An 18434-nucleotide genomic window follows, 5' to 3' on the forward strand; every position below is an offset into this window, starting at 1 on the left:
ATCACACTTTTTCATTATCTATGCAAACTGGGTTATTCAGCTGCATTTTGGTGGAATTGCACAAATGTACGGATGGAACCGGCATATATGAAGAGTGCGAGGTGTGCCAAGTAAAAATTACCGACACCAACCATGCTCCATGCACGCATTGGCATCCACCACCACCAGTGGGATGTGTGGCACTCTCTATGGACGCATCTTTCTCGGCAGAAAATCCTCTAACCAAATACTAGTAGCTTATATTGGCAGTTTTCTAGGGAGTACTCTTTTCTGAAAGAAGCACCAATCTATATTTTTTTATTTGTACAGTGTCACAACTTTGACTCAAAGGTCTAGAGCTATTTTAGGGTGCTTGGCGTAGTACTCGGAGACTAATTATAAGCATGATTTTCATTAGCTCTCACACTGATTGTAAGCATGAGCAGATGGAAGATTAGGTTAGTGCAAAGCTTACCTTAAACCCTACCGCCGCCGTTGAAACGAGGCGAGCGTCAAGGGAACCGTGGAGAACGGCGGGGAAGCGACATCACACCATCCGACCTCCTCTTGCTGTGGGAGAACGAATACTCCTGTGGCTCCGGCTGGCTCTGCACCCTCACGAACGACACGCCGTACTCGATCGATTCGTTATCCTCTGGGTGCTCGACCTTCGACCTGTACGCCCACCACCTCCGCCTGACTTTCGCCTCGGGCGAATCTATCTACTCCATCGCCCAGAGGAGATACTCGATGAACTCGAAGGACAACGGCGTGACTGACATCGAGGAGTACATCGCCGCCCTCGTCGCCGCTATCTCGCTCTTTCACATACATTGCCACATGGCTCTCACCGTCCTTGAAATCTCCCACTAAATGTCAAACCAAGTAAGGATCTCATTCAACCTGGCTAACTTTGCCTGTCGCCACCGGCGATCTGTTTGATTCGCTGATGCATCCTCTCCATAGATGTCCTTCTGAGTGGTCCGTTACTAGCTTTGGAAGGTGGGAGGAGAGACGGTGGTCTTGCAATAGAGAAGAGGGAGAGGTGAGATGGTGGTTTTCGAATGGAGATGATGGAGAGGATAGGGGGTGGTTTTGCAATGGAGAGGAGGGAGAGGCGAGACAGTGGTTTTGGAATGGAGATGATGATGAGGAGAGGAGGTGGTTTTGCAATGGAGAAGAGGGAGAGGAGCATGCAGCAGTGATTTAGGATTGGACGAGAGGGCCAGCGCGCTGTGACTGGATCAAAATCAAAATCAATTTACCTTTCAATTAAGAAAGTGACCCCACATTAATTAGTCTTCCTTTTATTCTTGGTCATAATTGACCATGATTTTCACAAATAAAATATATGTTATACGTTGCAAAAATTATATAATTTGAAAGTACATTCAGATACGAACCAAACGATACAATTTTTGGTGACATGCATTCACATTTGGCTTGTCAAATACAGTACGTGGTCAAACTTTGACCCAAAATACGCAAAACAAAAAATACTTCCAAGACCAGCGCCGCTCCTCTCCTCTTAAACCACCGCCGCTCCTCTCCTGTTCCAATCTAAATCCAGCGCCACTCCTCTCCTCTTCCATTTCAAAACCACCGCCCCTCCTCTCCTGTTCCAGTCCAAAACCAGCATCGCTCCTCTCCTGTTCTAATCCAAAACCAGCGTTGCTCCTGTCCTCTTCCATTCAAAAACCACCGTCGGCGAGTGAAGGTGCTGTGGAGAAGTGGATCGATGGAGGAGTACAACCAATATGTGAGGATCGCAGACGGCGACCCTGTGAAGCTAGCTAAGATGTTGGAGATACAGTCTTGGTTTGACAATAAGGACCAACTAGCGGCGATGGCAACATCCATGGTGAAATATCTGCAACAGAGTGAAAAGGCGGCGATACTCCCGAAGGGAGTCGCGCGGGAGTACATAGAGCTGCTCCTCTAGGCCATGGAGCAAACAGATTCATCGAATCCGATTGTGAGGGAGCGGTGGTGGCAGTATTGATCCCAGATGGAGCATCCACCAAAGATTGAAGGATCGAGCATCTACAGGGTGCCGTTTGTGAGGGTGTCGTGCTAGAGCGAGCCGGTGGAGTCTTCGTCGATCGAACCCAGCTGCAAGAGGAGAAAAGCACTTGGCCCGACGACACTTCCCCGCCATCCTCTCCCTCGCCGTTCACATCGTCTCATGGGGCGGCTGTCTGCCACCAAGGAATAGGAGGGGACTGCCCCCCCAGCCCAATAGTCGGGCAGGTTGTGAATTGTCAGGAGGAGCTTAGGGTTGTCAGTATTTGCAGGTTGTGAATTGTGTTTTGTGTTGTGTATTTTGAGAGTACTTTCAGATATGAATGTCTTTTGAATTTCAGATTTGCAGTATTGAGCACATGAAGTATTTTATGAATTCTAGAAATCTATTTTTAGCACTTAAAAAATGTAGTTTCATATGAGTATAAAAGTGCAGACAATGTGATTCTCAGAGAAGAAACTGCAAGTTTCAATTTTGGATAAGAAACTGCAAGTTCAGTTTCAGATAAGAAACTGCGACTTTCAGAGGCAGAGCATTTATATTAACATGGCCTTTTCAAATAGGGTTAACATCATGTTGGAAGTTTTATTCATGGTCGAAAATAGAACTACTAGCCAGTTAACATCATGCTGATCAACATTCATGCATAGCACATCTTCATATGATGCATAGTCAAAAAGATATGCTATTTTCCAAATGCCCACACAATGTTGAGTGTGCGATAAACAGAGAAAACGAGGGACGAAGTTTTGGCAAGTGTTGGAATTGGTGTGCGTAGATGACAATGGGGACCCACATGTCAATAATGGTAGAGGCAAAAAATTTGGAGATATTTTCCCTACATCAGGTGGAATTGAACCCAGGCGGAGTAGTTGTCGGGTAGTGTCACTTGGCCACTGGGCTAGTTCACTACTTTTGTTACAAATAAGGCACTGCCTTGGGTGGTCCGATCACCTCGATCATGCGCCTTTGTGCGCCCGCCGCGGCGCCGCTGTATGTCATTGTGAACATGCTGAACAAACGAGAGGAATCTGGAGAGGACTATACGTGGAGAGGCGGACAGTCGGGACCCACCAGGTCTATGGCCGTACGCAAGCAAGTGCCTCATTGAAAAAAACTTCCTCCTAATGCTATACTGACGTTGGGGCCCACGGGTTTGTCAACATAGTTACATTTTTTAGGTGCTTCAACGTAGGAGATAAATTCACAACGAAGCTATGGAGCTGGCAGGTAGTATCACTTATTATCACTAGGGCAACAAGTATCCGCTGGGTTTTGGGCTGCCCCATCTAGGCTTTCTTTTTTAACATGCGTATCCCATGACATGCCAGTTTGTATTTTTTTGAGGGCCGTCATGTATCGACCGGCCTGTGGACCTCCCATCCGAGGTTTTATTTTTCCTGAAACATCGACAGCCAAATTTATGTATTTTTTGAAGAAAACGCAGAGGTCTGTTCTATTTTTCTATATAAGAACAGGAGCGCCTGGTCCAACTTTTGTTTCCCTTCTAACTATATTATATATATTTAAAATATTTTATATGTTATTATATATTATTGTCATCATATATTTAACAAAAACTTACATATGTAAGAAAACAATATCCCACATCTTATTAACTTACAAAAATAATTTCTTAACAATAAAATACTGGATTTTTTTGGCAACGAAAATCCTGGTGATTGTGTACAAAAGCTTGGTAAGATTTAGGGACCAATGTAATAATAAATCACTTATTATTTAAATATATTTATAACAAAATGCTTAGCCCCTGTTTATTTGTTGATAACATTGCTGCGCCCAACCCAACATTATAATTAGAATCAGCCCAGCAAAATCGTGTATTTCGAGAAAGTGCAAATGGCCTGTAATTTTTTAGGAGAAAAATAAATGGGCCGCATGGACGCTACATTATTTGTTCACCCAGCCCAGCAAATGGACTGTAATTCTAAAAAAGAGATCAAATTGACTGTAAATTCTAAAAAATGGGTTGAATACGTGCCACATTTTTGGAGGCTGAAATGTGGGCCAATAGGTCGAAGCCAACGCAAGTCGTTGTCAACTTAGTCAACAAATGATTCTGACATCGTTAGCCGTTGGATTTACATCCAACTCCCTGAATCCATCTTCAATCTCTCGTCTTCTTCCTCCAGCGCAGCCGAGACCACCTGCTCCCGCCTCCTGCTGCTAGCAGCACTGCTTAGCATGCTTTGCTGTGAAGTGTGACCCCACCGTTGGCCAGGCCATCCCTCCACCCCTCCACACCTCCTGTTCTTCTCCACCGACTGCCGAACCACACCGCACCAGAACCAGTTAACCCTCGTACACCTCTCCATTTGCGACTATACTCCCGTGTCTTCCCATCTCCGGCTCGTTGCTGTCCAGGGCCTCGTCGTCGTCCACTACCTTGGATGCGCTCGGCGTGGAGTAGTCATTGTGGTCAACGAACGACATCCATCGGAAGTAGACTGTGCGTGGAGAGGCTGACAGCTGGGTTCATGGCCGCACGCAAGGAAATGCCTCCTTATTACACGCAAAATAATGATTCCTCCACCTGACAGCGGGGACCCACCGGAAGGGCCTCTGCATTTCGTGAAAAAACATTCCCCCCGCTGACAGGTCAGACCCACCGACTATATCTTCGCACGCAAGGAAGTGCCTCCTTATTACGCACGAAAAAATGAATACCCCCTGCTAGCTAGGACCTACCATAGTGGGAGGCTGACTTGTGGGCCTACTAAGTTGATGGGGACAGAGGGCTTTGTCAACTTAGTCAATATGAACGATTCTAGCTCCAGTGACTGTACGATATCCATCCAACGGTGGTAGTGCTTCTTCAACCTCTGGTCTTGTTGCTCCAGCCACCCAAACCAGTGCCGGTCGTGCCGCGTGCTCCTGCTTCCCGTGGCCGGCTGTGATGCCGCAGAGGCCTCACTGCCCCTACTACTCCCACCGCTGGCCAGGCTCTGCGGCGACGACAGCCTCACACCGCAGCCGAACCAGTGAACCCTCGTACTCCTCTCTGCGTGGGCATCCACTGCCACGTCTTCCCCTTCCTAGGCCTTGCCGTCGTCCACCACCCTGGTGCTCTTGCCGTGGCATGGTCAACGTGGTCAAGGAATGACTTCCATCGGAAGAGTACAGTACGTGGAGAGGCTGACAGCTGGGTCCATGGCCGCAGCAAGAAAATACCTCCTTATTTCACGGAAAATAGTGATTCCTCCACCTGACAGCAGGGACCCACCGGATGGGCCACCGTATTTCATGAAAAAAACGTTTCCCCCTGACTACTGGGACCCAGAAGCTACATCTTCGCATGCAAGGAAGCGTCTGACAGTATGGACCCACCTGGTCGAAGCGTACGTAGCGATGTCATTCTGGTCGCGAACGTGTACGTACATACTGGTCGATGTAGAGGCGCGCACGTGTGGTAGTAGAGGTGCGCACGTCTGGTAGTAGAGGCGCACATGTAGCATGTACACGTACGTACAGTGGCCAGGGTGCAAGAAAGTAAATACGGCCACGTACGTACATACGGGCGGGGTCTCAAACGCCTACTTGCGCATACGTACGGCCAAGGCTCGTGTACATGCCTGGGTTGGAATGGAGAAACTGCGTCAACGTCATGTTCATGGGGAGCCAACTGGCTGGGTCGGAATGGAATGCGTAGTTGTGTTCATCGGGAGCCAACCGGCTTGGACGGAACAACCGATGGAAACGAGGCCTGGCATACCGCAGAACGGAGGAAACGACCTTGTGTAAGACCGTCCACAATCGAAACGGGATCCTGTTCATTGGGAGGGGTCTGGCGTACCGGAAAATAGAGGAAACGGACCTCCTACGGTCGAAACGGGGTCCTGTTGACCAGGAGGGGTGTGGCGTACCGCAAAGCGGAGGAAACGGACTTGTGTTGGAGCGCTACGGTCGAAACGGGGGTCCTGTTGATCGGGAGGGGTGCGGCATACCGCAAAATGGGACTCCACGGGATACTGTTCATCTCCACCGTCGACTGCCTCCATGGGCTACCGTTCATCCACCGTCGACGTCTTCCAGCCTCCACCTGCGACTGTTCATCCACGGACTCCTGTTCATCCAGCCTCCACCGCGCGCTCCTCCACCGGCTACTGTTCAACCAGCCCTTGCTACCTCTTGAGCACTGCGTTGGTTTTCCCTTGAAGAGGAAAGGGTGATGCAGTAAAGTAGCGTAAGTATTTCCCACAGTTTTTGAGAACCAAGGTATCAATCCAGTAGGAGACCATGTGCGAGTCACCTCGTACCTACACAAACAAATAAGAACCTCGCAACCAACGCGTTAAAGGGGTTGTCAATCCCTTCACGGCCACTTGCAAGAGTGAGATCTGATAGAGATAATAATAATAAGATAAATATTTTTGGTATTTTTATGATATAGATTGAAAGTAAAGATTGCAAAATAAAATAGATTGGAAACTTGTATTATGGAAAATAGATCCGGGAGCCATAGGTTTCACTAGTGGCTTCTCTCAAGATAGCATAAGTATTACAGTGGGTAAACAAATTACTGTCGAGCAATTGATAGAAAAGCGAATAATTATGAGAATATCTAGGCATGATCATGTATATAGGCATCACATCCGCGACAAGCAGACCGAAACGATTCTGCATCTACTACTATTACTCCACACATCGACCGCTATCCAGCATGCATCTAGAGTATTAAGTTCATAAGAACAGAGTAATGCCTTAAGCAAGATGACATGGTGTAGAGGGATAAACTCGTGCAATATGATATAAACCCCATCTTTTTATCCTCGATGGCAACAATACAATACGTGTCGTTTCCCCTACTATCACTGGGATCGAGCACCGTAAGATTGAACCCAAAGCTAAGCACTTCTTCCATTGCAAGAAAGATCAATCTAGTAGGGCAAACCAAACTGATAATTCGAAGAGACTTGCAAAGATAAACCAATCATACATAAAATAATTCAGAGAAGAATCAAATATTGTTAATAGATAATCTGGATCATAAACCCACAATTCATCGGATCTCGACAAACACACCGCAAAAGAAGATTACATCGAATAGATCTCCAAGAGAATCGAGGAGAACTTTGTATTGAGATCCAAAGAGAGAGAAGAAGCCATCTAGCTACTAGCTATGGACCTGAAGGTTTGAAGTAAACTACTCGCACATCACCGAAGAGGCCATGGAGTTGATGTAGAGGCCCTCCGTGATCAATTCCCTCTCCGGCGGAGCTCCGGAAAAGGCCCCAAGATGGGATCTCTCAGGTACAGAAGGTTGCGGCAGTGGAATTAGGTTTTCGTGGTGCTCCTAGATGTTTGCGGGGTACGTGGACTTATATAGGAGGAAGAAGTTGGTCGGTGGAGCAACGAGGGTCCCACGAGGGTGGAGGGTGTGCCCAGGGGGGTAGGCGCGCCCCCTGCCTTGTGGCCTCCTCGATTGTTTCTTGACACCCACTCCAAGTCTCCTGGATCACGTTTTTTGAGAAAATCACGTTCCCGAAGGTTTCATTCGGTTTGGACTTCGTTTGATATTCCTTTTCTGTGAAACACTGAAATAGGCAAAAAAAACAGCAATTTGGGCTGGGCCTCCGTTTAATAGTTAGTCCCAAAAATGATATAAAAGTGTAAAATAAAGCCCATTAACATCCAAAACAGATAATATAATAGCATGGAGCAATCAAAAATTATAGATACGTTGGAGATGTATCAGCCCTCTCCATGGGGTCCTGTTCAACCACCCCTCCACGGGCTACTGTTCATTCAGCCCTCCATCGGCTACTGTTCAACCAGCCCTCCACGGGGTCCTGTTCATGCACTGGCTCGATCGATCGGGGTACTGTTCATCCAGCGGCAACGGCCTCTACTACCACGGGGTCATGTTCATCCAACCCCACCGGGAACTATTCATCCAAACCCCCTCAACAACGCTCACTGTTCATCCAGAGGCAGCATCGATCGGCTTCAGTTAGCAGCAGTAGCGAAGGAATCACACTCGGGTTTAGTTAACAACAAGGGATCGATCGATCGCTCGGGTTCAGTAACGCGTAGCCTGCAGTGCAATCGCTCAGGTTCAGTTAGAGCCCAACGCCTTTCTCGGGTTCAGCTAGAGCGCAATGCCTCGCACACACGCACGTACGTATGAGAGAAACGCACATCGCAAAGCCCCTGACCACCCACCGTAACCGGGAACTCCCGGATATTTTCCTCGCACTCGCTTCTACCATGGTTTTTTCCATCATGGATGGCCCAAAGAATGTCATGCAGCTACGTCTCTGGCCCGCCCAGGACGAAAAGCCCATTTCTGTCATGATTTTTTGTCATAGAAGTAGGAGCCCACCACATCTATGATGATACCAGGTTTTGTCACAATTATCGTCATAGAAGTGTCATAAGTATGACAGGAAAAAAATTCATTCGGCCCAAAATGCCACGGATGTGTCTTTTTTTGTAGTGAGGGGAAGAAGATCTTAGGCATCTTGAGATGGAGTCCGGGGTACTGCTCCGCTGTGATGGAGGGTTTCATCGTTGGAGCAGCTCCGGTGAGTTGTATGACGCCGAGGCTAAAGCAGGACAGGAGAGACAATGTTAACCTGAGTGGAATTCTAATAGCATCTCCAATAGATGACGTAAAATACATAGCCACAAAGTGCTAGATGTAAAATACATCAACCGCTCATCTTTGAACTTAACTATGGAAACTGAATTTAACTGTCGAAACTGAACTTAACTGTCGAAACTGAATTTTGATGTCGAAACTGCATGCACTAGTAGCAGAAAAGCAGTAGCAGCAGAAGCGCGTGTGAGAGCCGGGGTAGCTGGTCGTGTAGCAGCATTAGGTGAGGCTACATGTCAGTCGACTGACTTTTTCATCTCTGGTCAGTCGGTTTTCCAGCCGTTGGATACGAAATCAAGGGCATGCAGTTCATCTTCAACCTCCACCCACGTGAGCCGCCAGCCACCACCGGCCAAACAGCCGCCCCCCGCCCCCCGCCCGCCCCGAAACCACTCCCTACAGCCAGTCCGCCACCGCACCGACCATCCCTCTAGCCCCCCCGTGCCGAGATTTTTCTCCGGCGATCCCCACGCCATTGCCCCACCACCGCCGGCAACCACCGCCCCCACCCTGAACCCTAAGATAGATAGTGGGGTACCTCTCCAGCGAGCCCCCCTCCCTACTGCCGTTGGTTCTTCCTTAACTCCGGCGAGCCCCCCCACCCCCTGAAAATTGACTGACCCAAAATTCGATTCAGTCGACTGAAGTGTAGCTAAATCAGAGCAGCATCGCAAGCAAGATGAAGAGCGAGAGCAGCAGCGCGAGCAAGAGCAATAGCTAGAGCAGACCAAGCAGGGAACCAAGAGCAAGAGCAGAGCAACAGCGTGAGCAAGAGCTAAAGCAGCAGTAACTCCTACTGATGTGGACATCGCTGCCGAGGGAGCGAAGCCGTGGAGGAAGTGGCCGGCGACGCCACTGTGGACGGAGCCGCGCCGTGTCGGCTCGGGACCAACCGCCGGCAACACCATGAGGTCAAATCAAGAAGAAAATGTGGCAATTAGTGTACAACCTCTTTGGTGGCGCCGATTAGGCCTCAGCTTCATCCGAGGAAATGGTGATGATGATGCTCTTCCGGTGGTGCAGGTGGAGATGGTGGTGTGGGAATGGAGGTGTCGCAAACGACGAGGGGAACGTTGGGGCAGCTCCTTGGAGGTGGAGGATGGGGTGGCTGAACCGGCTAGACGACGAGATCGACGACGGATCCTCATCTGGTACGGTGGATGAGGGACGTCGAGGTGTTGCTGTGGACGACGTCATCGGGGAAGAGGCTCCGGCTGGGTGGCGGATGATATGTCTCCAACATATCTATAATTTTTGATTGTTCCATGCTATTATATTATCTGTTTTGGATGTTTAATGAGCTTTAGTATACCTTTTAATATTATTTTGGGACTAACCTATTAACCGAAAGCCCAGTGCAAATTGCTGTTTTTTGCCTATTTCAGTGTTTCGCAGAAAAGGAATATCAAACTGAATCCAAACGGAATGAAACCTTCGCGAGGATCGTTTTTGGAACAAATGCAGTCCAGGAGACTTGGAGTGGACGTCAAGAAAGCGGCGAGGAAGCCATGAGGCAGGAAGGCGCGCCGAGGGGGGCCAGGCGCGCTCCCACCCTCGTGGGCCCCTCACAGCTCCACCGACCTACTTGTTTTGCCTATATATACTCTTATACCCTGAAACCTTCGGGGAGAGCTACGAAACACCTTTTCCACCGCCGCAACCTTCTATACCCGTGAGATCCCATCTTGGGGCCTTTTCCGGTGATCTGCTAGAGGGGGGTTCGATCATGGAGGGCTTCTACATCAACACCATAGCCTCTCTGATGATGTGTGAGTAGCTTACCACAAAACTCCGGGTCTAGATGGCTTCTTCTCTCTCTTTGGATCTCAATACAAAGTTCTCCTCGATCTTCTTGGAGATCTATTCGATGTAACTCTTTTTGCGGTGTGTTTACCGAGATCCAATGAAATGTGGGTTTATGAACTTGATTATCTATGAATATTATTTGATTCTTCTCTGAATTCTTATATGCATGATTTGATATCGTTGCAAGTCTCTTCGAATTATTGGTTTAGTTTGGCCTACTAGATTGATCTTTCTTGCAATGGGACAAGTGCTTAGCTTTGGGTTCAATCTTGCGGTGGTCGATCCCAGTGATAGAAAGGGAAACGACACGTATTTATTGCTGCCATTGAGGATAAAAAGATGGGGTTTATATCATATTGCTTGAGTTTATCCCTCTACATCATGTCATCTTGCCTAATGCGTTACTCCGTTCTTATGAACTTAATACTCTAGATGCATGCTGGATAGCGGTCGATGTGTGGAGTAATAGTAGTAGATGCAGAATCGTTTCGGTCTACTTGACACGGACATGATGCCTATATTCATGATCACTGCCTTAGATATCATCATAACTATGCGCTTTTCTATCAATTGCTCGGCAGTAATTTGTTCACCCACCGTAATACATGCTATCTTGAGAGAAGCCACTAGTGAAACCTATGGCCCCCGGGTCTACTTTACATCATATTAGTTTCCAATCTACAAATCTAGTTTACTATTTATTTTGCAATCTTTATTTTCCAATCTATACCACAAAAATACCAAAAATATTTATATTATTATCTCTATCAGATCTCACTTTCATAAGTGACCGTGAATGGATTGACAACCCCTTTATCGCGTTGGTTGCGAGGTTCTTGTTTGTTTGTGCAGGTACTAGGAGACTTGCGTGTAGTCTCCTACTGGATTGATACCTTGGTTCTCAAAAACTGAGGGAAATACTTACGCTACTTTGCTGCATCACCCTTTCCTCTTCAAGGGAAAACCAATGCATGCTCAAGAGGTAGCAAGAAGGATTTCTGGCGCCGTTGCCTGGGAGATCTACGCACAAGTGAAGACATACCAAGTACCCATCACAAACTCTTATCCCTCGCATTACATTATTTGCCATTTGCCTCTCGTTTTCCTCCCACCACTTTACATTTGTCGTTTTATTTGCCCTTTGTCGTTCGTATATTTTTGCTTGCTTCTTGTGTGTCCTTGTGTTAGATCGATTGTTTTACTGTTTTGGCTAGTCCTTCCATCACTGTTAGTACTCCTGATTTTGAAGTTCTCCACTTCAAACAAAGATAAGGATAAAACTTAAAAGATGCTTGGTATAGGATGGTAGAATCTTATCGTAGTTGCACCATAGAGGGAGATTTCAAGATTTTACTTCGCAAATTTTATGTTGGGCTTACCTTATCCCATAGACAACTCCTTGATTTTTCCGCCAAAGGGAACTTTATTGAAGTTGACCCTAGTATTGCTTATGAAATTATAGAGGGGATAGTAGGAGTACTTCCCCCACAAAAGGGACTTCACCTTATGCAAGAAGGAACCCAAATCCTAGAGAAATTATGCGAATTGAAAAAAAATATTGAACCTCTTAAAAATGTTGGTGGACATCTTAACCGCATGAATATGTTGATTACACTTTGCTATAAGCGGTTGGATGCTCTAGATCTAAAGATCCCCGAGCATGAAGGGAAACGTAAGGAACCTCCCGGATCCAAACATAGCTCCATTAAAAAGATAAACAACAAAGATGGCAATACCTAGATCTATTCTTGTTTTTATGCTAGCTAGGGGCGTTAAACAATAGCGCTTGTTGGGAGGCAACCCAATTTTATTTTTGTTCCTTGCTTTTTGTTCCTGTTTAGTAATAAATAAATCATATATCCTCTGTTGTAATTGTATTTTATGCTTTAATTAGTATTTGTGCCAAGTAAAGCCTTTATGATCTTCTTGGATGATTGTTGTTTGATCTTGCTGAAAAAAACAGAAAGTATGCGCTCACGAGAATAATTTTCGTTTTTTACCAGAGAGTAATAAAATACAAAATCCAACTGCAATAGATCAATATTCAAATTATTTAGGTCTTCCTAATTTGGTAGAATTTTTGGAGTTACATAAGTACTCGAAACCTACAGATTAGTACAGACTGTTCTGTTTTTGACAGATTATGTTTTTCGTGTGTTGTTTGCTTATTTTGATGAATCTATGGCTAGTATCGGGGGGAATGAACCATAGAGAAGTTGGAATACAGTAGGTTTAAAGCCAATATAAATTAATAATGAGTTCATTACAGTACCTTAAAGTGGTGATTTGTTTTCTTATACTAACGGAGTTCATGAGATTTTGTGTTGAGTTTTGTGTTGTGAAGTTTTCAAGTATTTGGGTAAAGATTTGATGGATTTTGGAACAAGGAGTGGCAAGAGCCTAAGCTTGGGGATGCCAAAGGCACCACAAGGTAAAATCCAAGGACAACCAAAAGCCTAAGCTTGGGGATGCCCTGGAAGGCATCCCCTCTTTCGCCTTCGTCTATCAGTAACTTTACTTGAGGCTATATTTTTATTCACCACATGATATGTGTTTTGCTTGGAGCGTCTTGTATGATTTGAGTCTTTGCTTTTTAGTTTACCACAATCATACTTGCTGTACACACCTTTTTGAGAGAGACACACATGAATCAGAATTTATTAGAATACTCTATGTGCTTCACTTATATCTTTTGAGCTACATTAATTTTTCTCTAGTGCTTCACTTATATTTTTTAGAGCACGGTGGTGTTTTTATATTGTAGAAATTATTGATCTCTCATGCTTCACTTATATTATTTTGAGAGTCTTTTAGAACAACATGGTAATTTTCTTTGTCTATAAAGCTAGTCCTAATATGATAGGCATCCAAGATGGGTATGATAAAAACTTTCATATAGAGTGCATTGAATACTATGATTCTTGATAGATGTTTTGAGGAATAAAGGTGGTAATGTTAGAGTCATGCTAGTTGGGCAATTGTGAAATTGAGAAATACTTGTGTTAAGGTTGTCAAGTCCCGTACCATGCACGTATGGTAAACGTTGTGTGACAAATTTGAAGCATGGGGTGTTCTTTGAGTGCTTTCCTTATGAGTGGCGGTCGGGGACGAGCGATTATCTTTTCCTACCAATCTATCCCTCTAGGGGCATGTATAGTATTACTTTGCTTCGAGGGCTAATAAACTTTTGCAATAAGTATATGAGTTCTTTATGACTAATGTGAGTCCATGGATCATACACACTCTTACCTTTCCGCAATTTGCTAGCCTCTACGGTACCGTGCATTGCCCTTTCCCACCTCGAGAGTTGGTGCAAACTTCGCCGGTGCATCCAAACCCCGTGATATGATACATTCTATCACACATAAGCCTCCTTATATCTTCCTCAAAACAGCCACCATACCTACCTATTATGGCATTTCCATAACCATTCCGAGATATATTGCCATGCAACTTTCCACCATTCCGTTTATTATGACACGCTCCATCATTGTCATATTGCTTTGCATGATCATGTAGTTGACATCGTATTTGTGGCAAATTCACTTTCATAACTTTCATACATGTCGCTCTTGATTCATCGCATATCACGGCACATCGCCGGAGGCATTCACATAGAGTCATATTTTTGTTCTAGTATCGAGTTGTAACATTGAGTTATGAGTAAATAAAAGTGTGATGATCATCATTACTAGAGCATTGTCCCATGTGAGAAAAGTGAAATAAAAAAAGAGGCCAAAGAAGCTCAAATAAAAAATAGAGGCCAAAGAAGCCCAAACAAAATAGCACCATGGTCTTCATGATAGAGAGTTTCTTATTTTGTCACTTGCATATACTAGTGGGAATTTTTCATTATAGAACTTGGCTTGTATATTCCAATGGTGGGCTTCCTCAAAATACCCTAGGTCTTCGTGAGCAAGCAAGTTGGATGCACACACACCTAGTTTCTTTTGATGAGCTTTCATACACTTATAGCTCTAGTGCATCCGTTGCATGGCAATCCCTACTCCTCGCATTGACATCAATTGATGGGCATCTCCATAGCCCGTTGATTAGCCACGTCAATGTGAGACTTTCTCCTTTTTTGTCTTCTCACATAACCCCCATCATCATATGTTATTCCACCTATAGTGCTATATCCATGGCTTGCGCTCATGTATTGCGTAAGGGTTGAAAAGGCTGAAGCGCGTTAAAAAGTATGAACCAATTGCTCGGCTTATCATCGGGGTTATGCATGATGGGAGCATTTCATGTGAGGAAAATGAAGCATGGCCAACCTATATGATTTTGTAGGGATAAGCTTTCTTTGGCTATGTTATTTTGATAAGACATAATTGCTTGGTTAGCATGCTTGAAGTATTACTATTTTTATGTCAATATTAAACTTTTATCTTGAATCTTTTGGATCTGAACATTCATGCCAAAATAAAGAGAATTACATTGAAAATTATGTTAGGGAGCATTCCACATCAAAAATTCTATTTTTATCATTTACCTACTCGAGGACGAGCAGGAATTAAGCTTGGGGATGCTTGATGCGTCTCCAACGTATCTATAATTTTTGATTGTTCCATGCTATTATATTATCTGTTTTGGATGTTTAATGGGCTTTATTATATCTTTTATATTATTTTTGGAACTAACCTATTAACCGAAAGCCCTGTGCAAATTGCTATTTTTTGCCTATTTCAGTGTTTCGTAGAAAAGGAATATCAAACGGAATGAAACCTTCGCGAGGATCATTTTTGGAACAAATGCAATCTAGGAGACTTGGATGGAACGTCAAGAAAGCAGCGAGGAAGCCACGAGGCGGGAGGTGCGCCCCCACCCTCGTGGGCCCCTCGTAGCTCCACCGACCTACTTCTTTTGCCTATATATACTCTTATACCCTAAAACCTTCAGGGAGAGCCACGAAACACATTTTCCACTTCCGCAACCTTCTGTACCCGTGAGATCCCATCTTAGGGCCTTTTCTGGCGATCTGCTAGAGGTGGATTCGATCATGGAGGGCTTCTACATCAACACCATAGCCTCTCTGATGATGTGTGAGTATTTTACCACAGACCTTCGGGTCCATAGTTATTAGCTAGATGGCTTCTTCTCTCTCTTTGGATCTCAATACAAATTTCTCCTCGATCTGCTTGGAGATCTATTCGATGTAACTCTTTTTGCCGTGTGTTTGCCGAGATCTGATGAATTGTGGGTTTATGAACATGATTATCTATGAATATTATTTGATTCTTCTTTGAATTCTTATATGCATGATTTGATATCTTTGCAAGTCTCTTCGAATTATCGGTTTAGTTTGGCCTAGTAGATTGATCTTTCTTGCAATGGGACAAGTGCTTAGCTTTGGGTTCAATCTTGCGGTGCTCGATCCCAGTGACAGAAAGGGAAACGACACGTATTGTATTGCTGCCATTGAGGATAAAATATGGGGTTTATATCATATTTCTTGAGTTTATCCCTCTACATCATGTCATCTTTCCTAATGCGTTACTCTGTTCTTATGAACTTAATACTCTAGATGCATGCCAGTAGCGGTCGATGTGTGGAGTAATAGTAGTAGATGCAGAATCGTTTCGGTCTACTTGACACGGATGTGATGCCTATATTCATGATCATTGCCTTAGATATCATCATAACTATGCGCTTTTCTATCAATTGCTCGGCAATAATTTATTCACCCACCATAATACATGCTATCTTGAGAGAAGCCACAAGTGAAACCTATGGCCCCCGGGTCTACTTTACATCATATAAGTTTCCAATCTAAAATTCTAGTTTACTATTTATTTTGCAATCTTTATTTTCCAATCTATACCACAAAAACACCAAAAATATTTATCTTATTATCTCTATCAGATCTCACTTTCATAAGTGACTGTGAAGGGATTGACAACCCCGTTATCGTGTTGGTTGCGAGGTTCTTGTTTGTTTGTGCAGGTACTAGGTGACTTGCGTGTAGTCTCCTACTAGATTGATACCTTGGTTCTCAAAAACTGAGGGAAATACTTTCGCTACTTGGCTGCATCACCCTTTCCTCTTCAAGGGAAAACCAACACATGCTCAAGAGGGAGCAGCGGACGAAGGAGGGTGTGGGGCTTCGCGGGTTTTCGTGGCCTCGGTGTACGAATGGGTGGGCGGATGGGATGGGAGTGGGGAACCATGGCTTAGGGACACGCTTGTCTGAAATGTGGGGTAAGTTATGAAAGTACCCCCACCGATTTGACCTAGGCGGTTCTTTCGGTTCAGGGGTATCACGGGCATTTCGCGTGTCAGGATTTCACAAGAGGTGGGAGTTTTCGCGCGCGTTGTAATTTTGAAATAGCAAGGCACGGGTTGAGATGGAGGGAGTTGTCGGAGCACAACGAGACAACGATATATCTTAAATATTGCAGGGTAACAAGGCGCGGGTTGAAATTTCCGTACAAGCCTAACGTGTACTGTACCAAATCAATTCGTACTTCCGGCGACGAAAAAACAAAAAGAAATCAATTCGCAACACATAAGAGAGTCTAGTCCCGTGTACTGTACCAAATCAATTCGCACTACAAATGTCATTCAAAACTTTGAATTCATGTTATGTTCAATTAAAATATTTCGCTACATGTATAATGCATGCAACCTTCTACTCAAATGAACGTTTTAGTGCATTCCAAACGTATATACTACCGCTTCAATATGAACTAAATTTCAATTCGTTTCTCTATTTGAATAAGATCTACAATAATGATTGTTGTGAAGTCAAACCATTTGAATTCGTTTCTCTATTTTAATAAGATCTACAATCATCATTATTGTCAAGTTAAACCATCGTTTGTGTATTATCTTCACAGCACACCACATGATTACTCTCGAGTTAGATATGAACTATGTGTACTATATGAACTCGAACTCAATTTTTTGAATCCACTTTATGTTGTTTTAAAATCACAGTACATTTCAAGCTCTAGCTAGATCTTCATAATCTAAACCATGTCTCATATGTATAATGTGTTTATCACATAATGTATGGTGCCCCGCCCCGTATGCCTACAAGTATTTAGATCTGAGTTGCAAACACCACACATTACCACAAATTCAAATAAAATGTGAGATTGTTCGATATATAGTATTGTTTAGATTGTTTGATATTTAGTTGTAAGCTGCAAACGCCACACATTATCACAAATTCAAATAAAATGTGAGATTGTTTGATGTATAGTATGGTTTAGATTGTTCGACATTTAGCTGTGAGTGGCAAACGACATGCATTATCACATTATGATATAACATGTGCAAAACCACATCACGTGTATCACCGCTATATTCATGCATGCATATGTTTATAACACTATGATCTCCTATTCAAATATATGAATCCACTTTCATATCAAATTATGATCTTTGTTAGTCTCTTACACCGACAGAATCCTCTAACCTTTGTAGCTAGCACTAACTTTCTCTCGTGCACGCACACCGGCACACGCCCTCCTCGCCCTCCCCCTCCCTCAACATTTTATCCATCGCGCACATTCATTTTTTTCTTTAGGTCGTTCTCCCACAGTCTCCACAACTCCTTTCCAACACACACTGATCAATAAACCTCTCCAGCGATGTCTGCCTACAACATACACACGCACCTTCTATCTCCTCCTTTTTGTGTCCATGCCTCGTGTCTCTCATACGGTCCCACACACGTGTAAACTCTCGCCCCTCTTTTCATCGATCTCACAACCGCACACTCCTCCCCCTATCTAGCTAGTAGCTCGGCCTCTCACACCACCTCCTAGCTTCATTCTCTCTGTCTATCCGTCTCGCTGGGCCTTATTTGCCTCTAACAAATGGATGTACACCGACTGATCTCCCGCTATACATATAGCTAGCTAGGTCATTATAACTCGTTTTTCCCCAACGCGTCGATCGATCTACCACATTAGTTATGTCTCTCCCTTCCTTTGACAAACAACAATTGATCTACTGATCTAGTTAGGTTTTCTTACCAAACACATGGTTCCCCTTCAT

Source organism: Triticum aestivum, chromosome 2A (assembly GCF_018294505.1).
Source record: "Triticum aestivum cultivar Chinese Spring chromosome 2A, IWGSC CS RefSeq v2.1, whole genome shotgun sequence".
NCBI lineage: Eukaryota > Viridiplantae > Streptophyta > Magnoliopsida > Poales > Poaceae > Triticum > Triticum aestivum.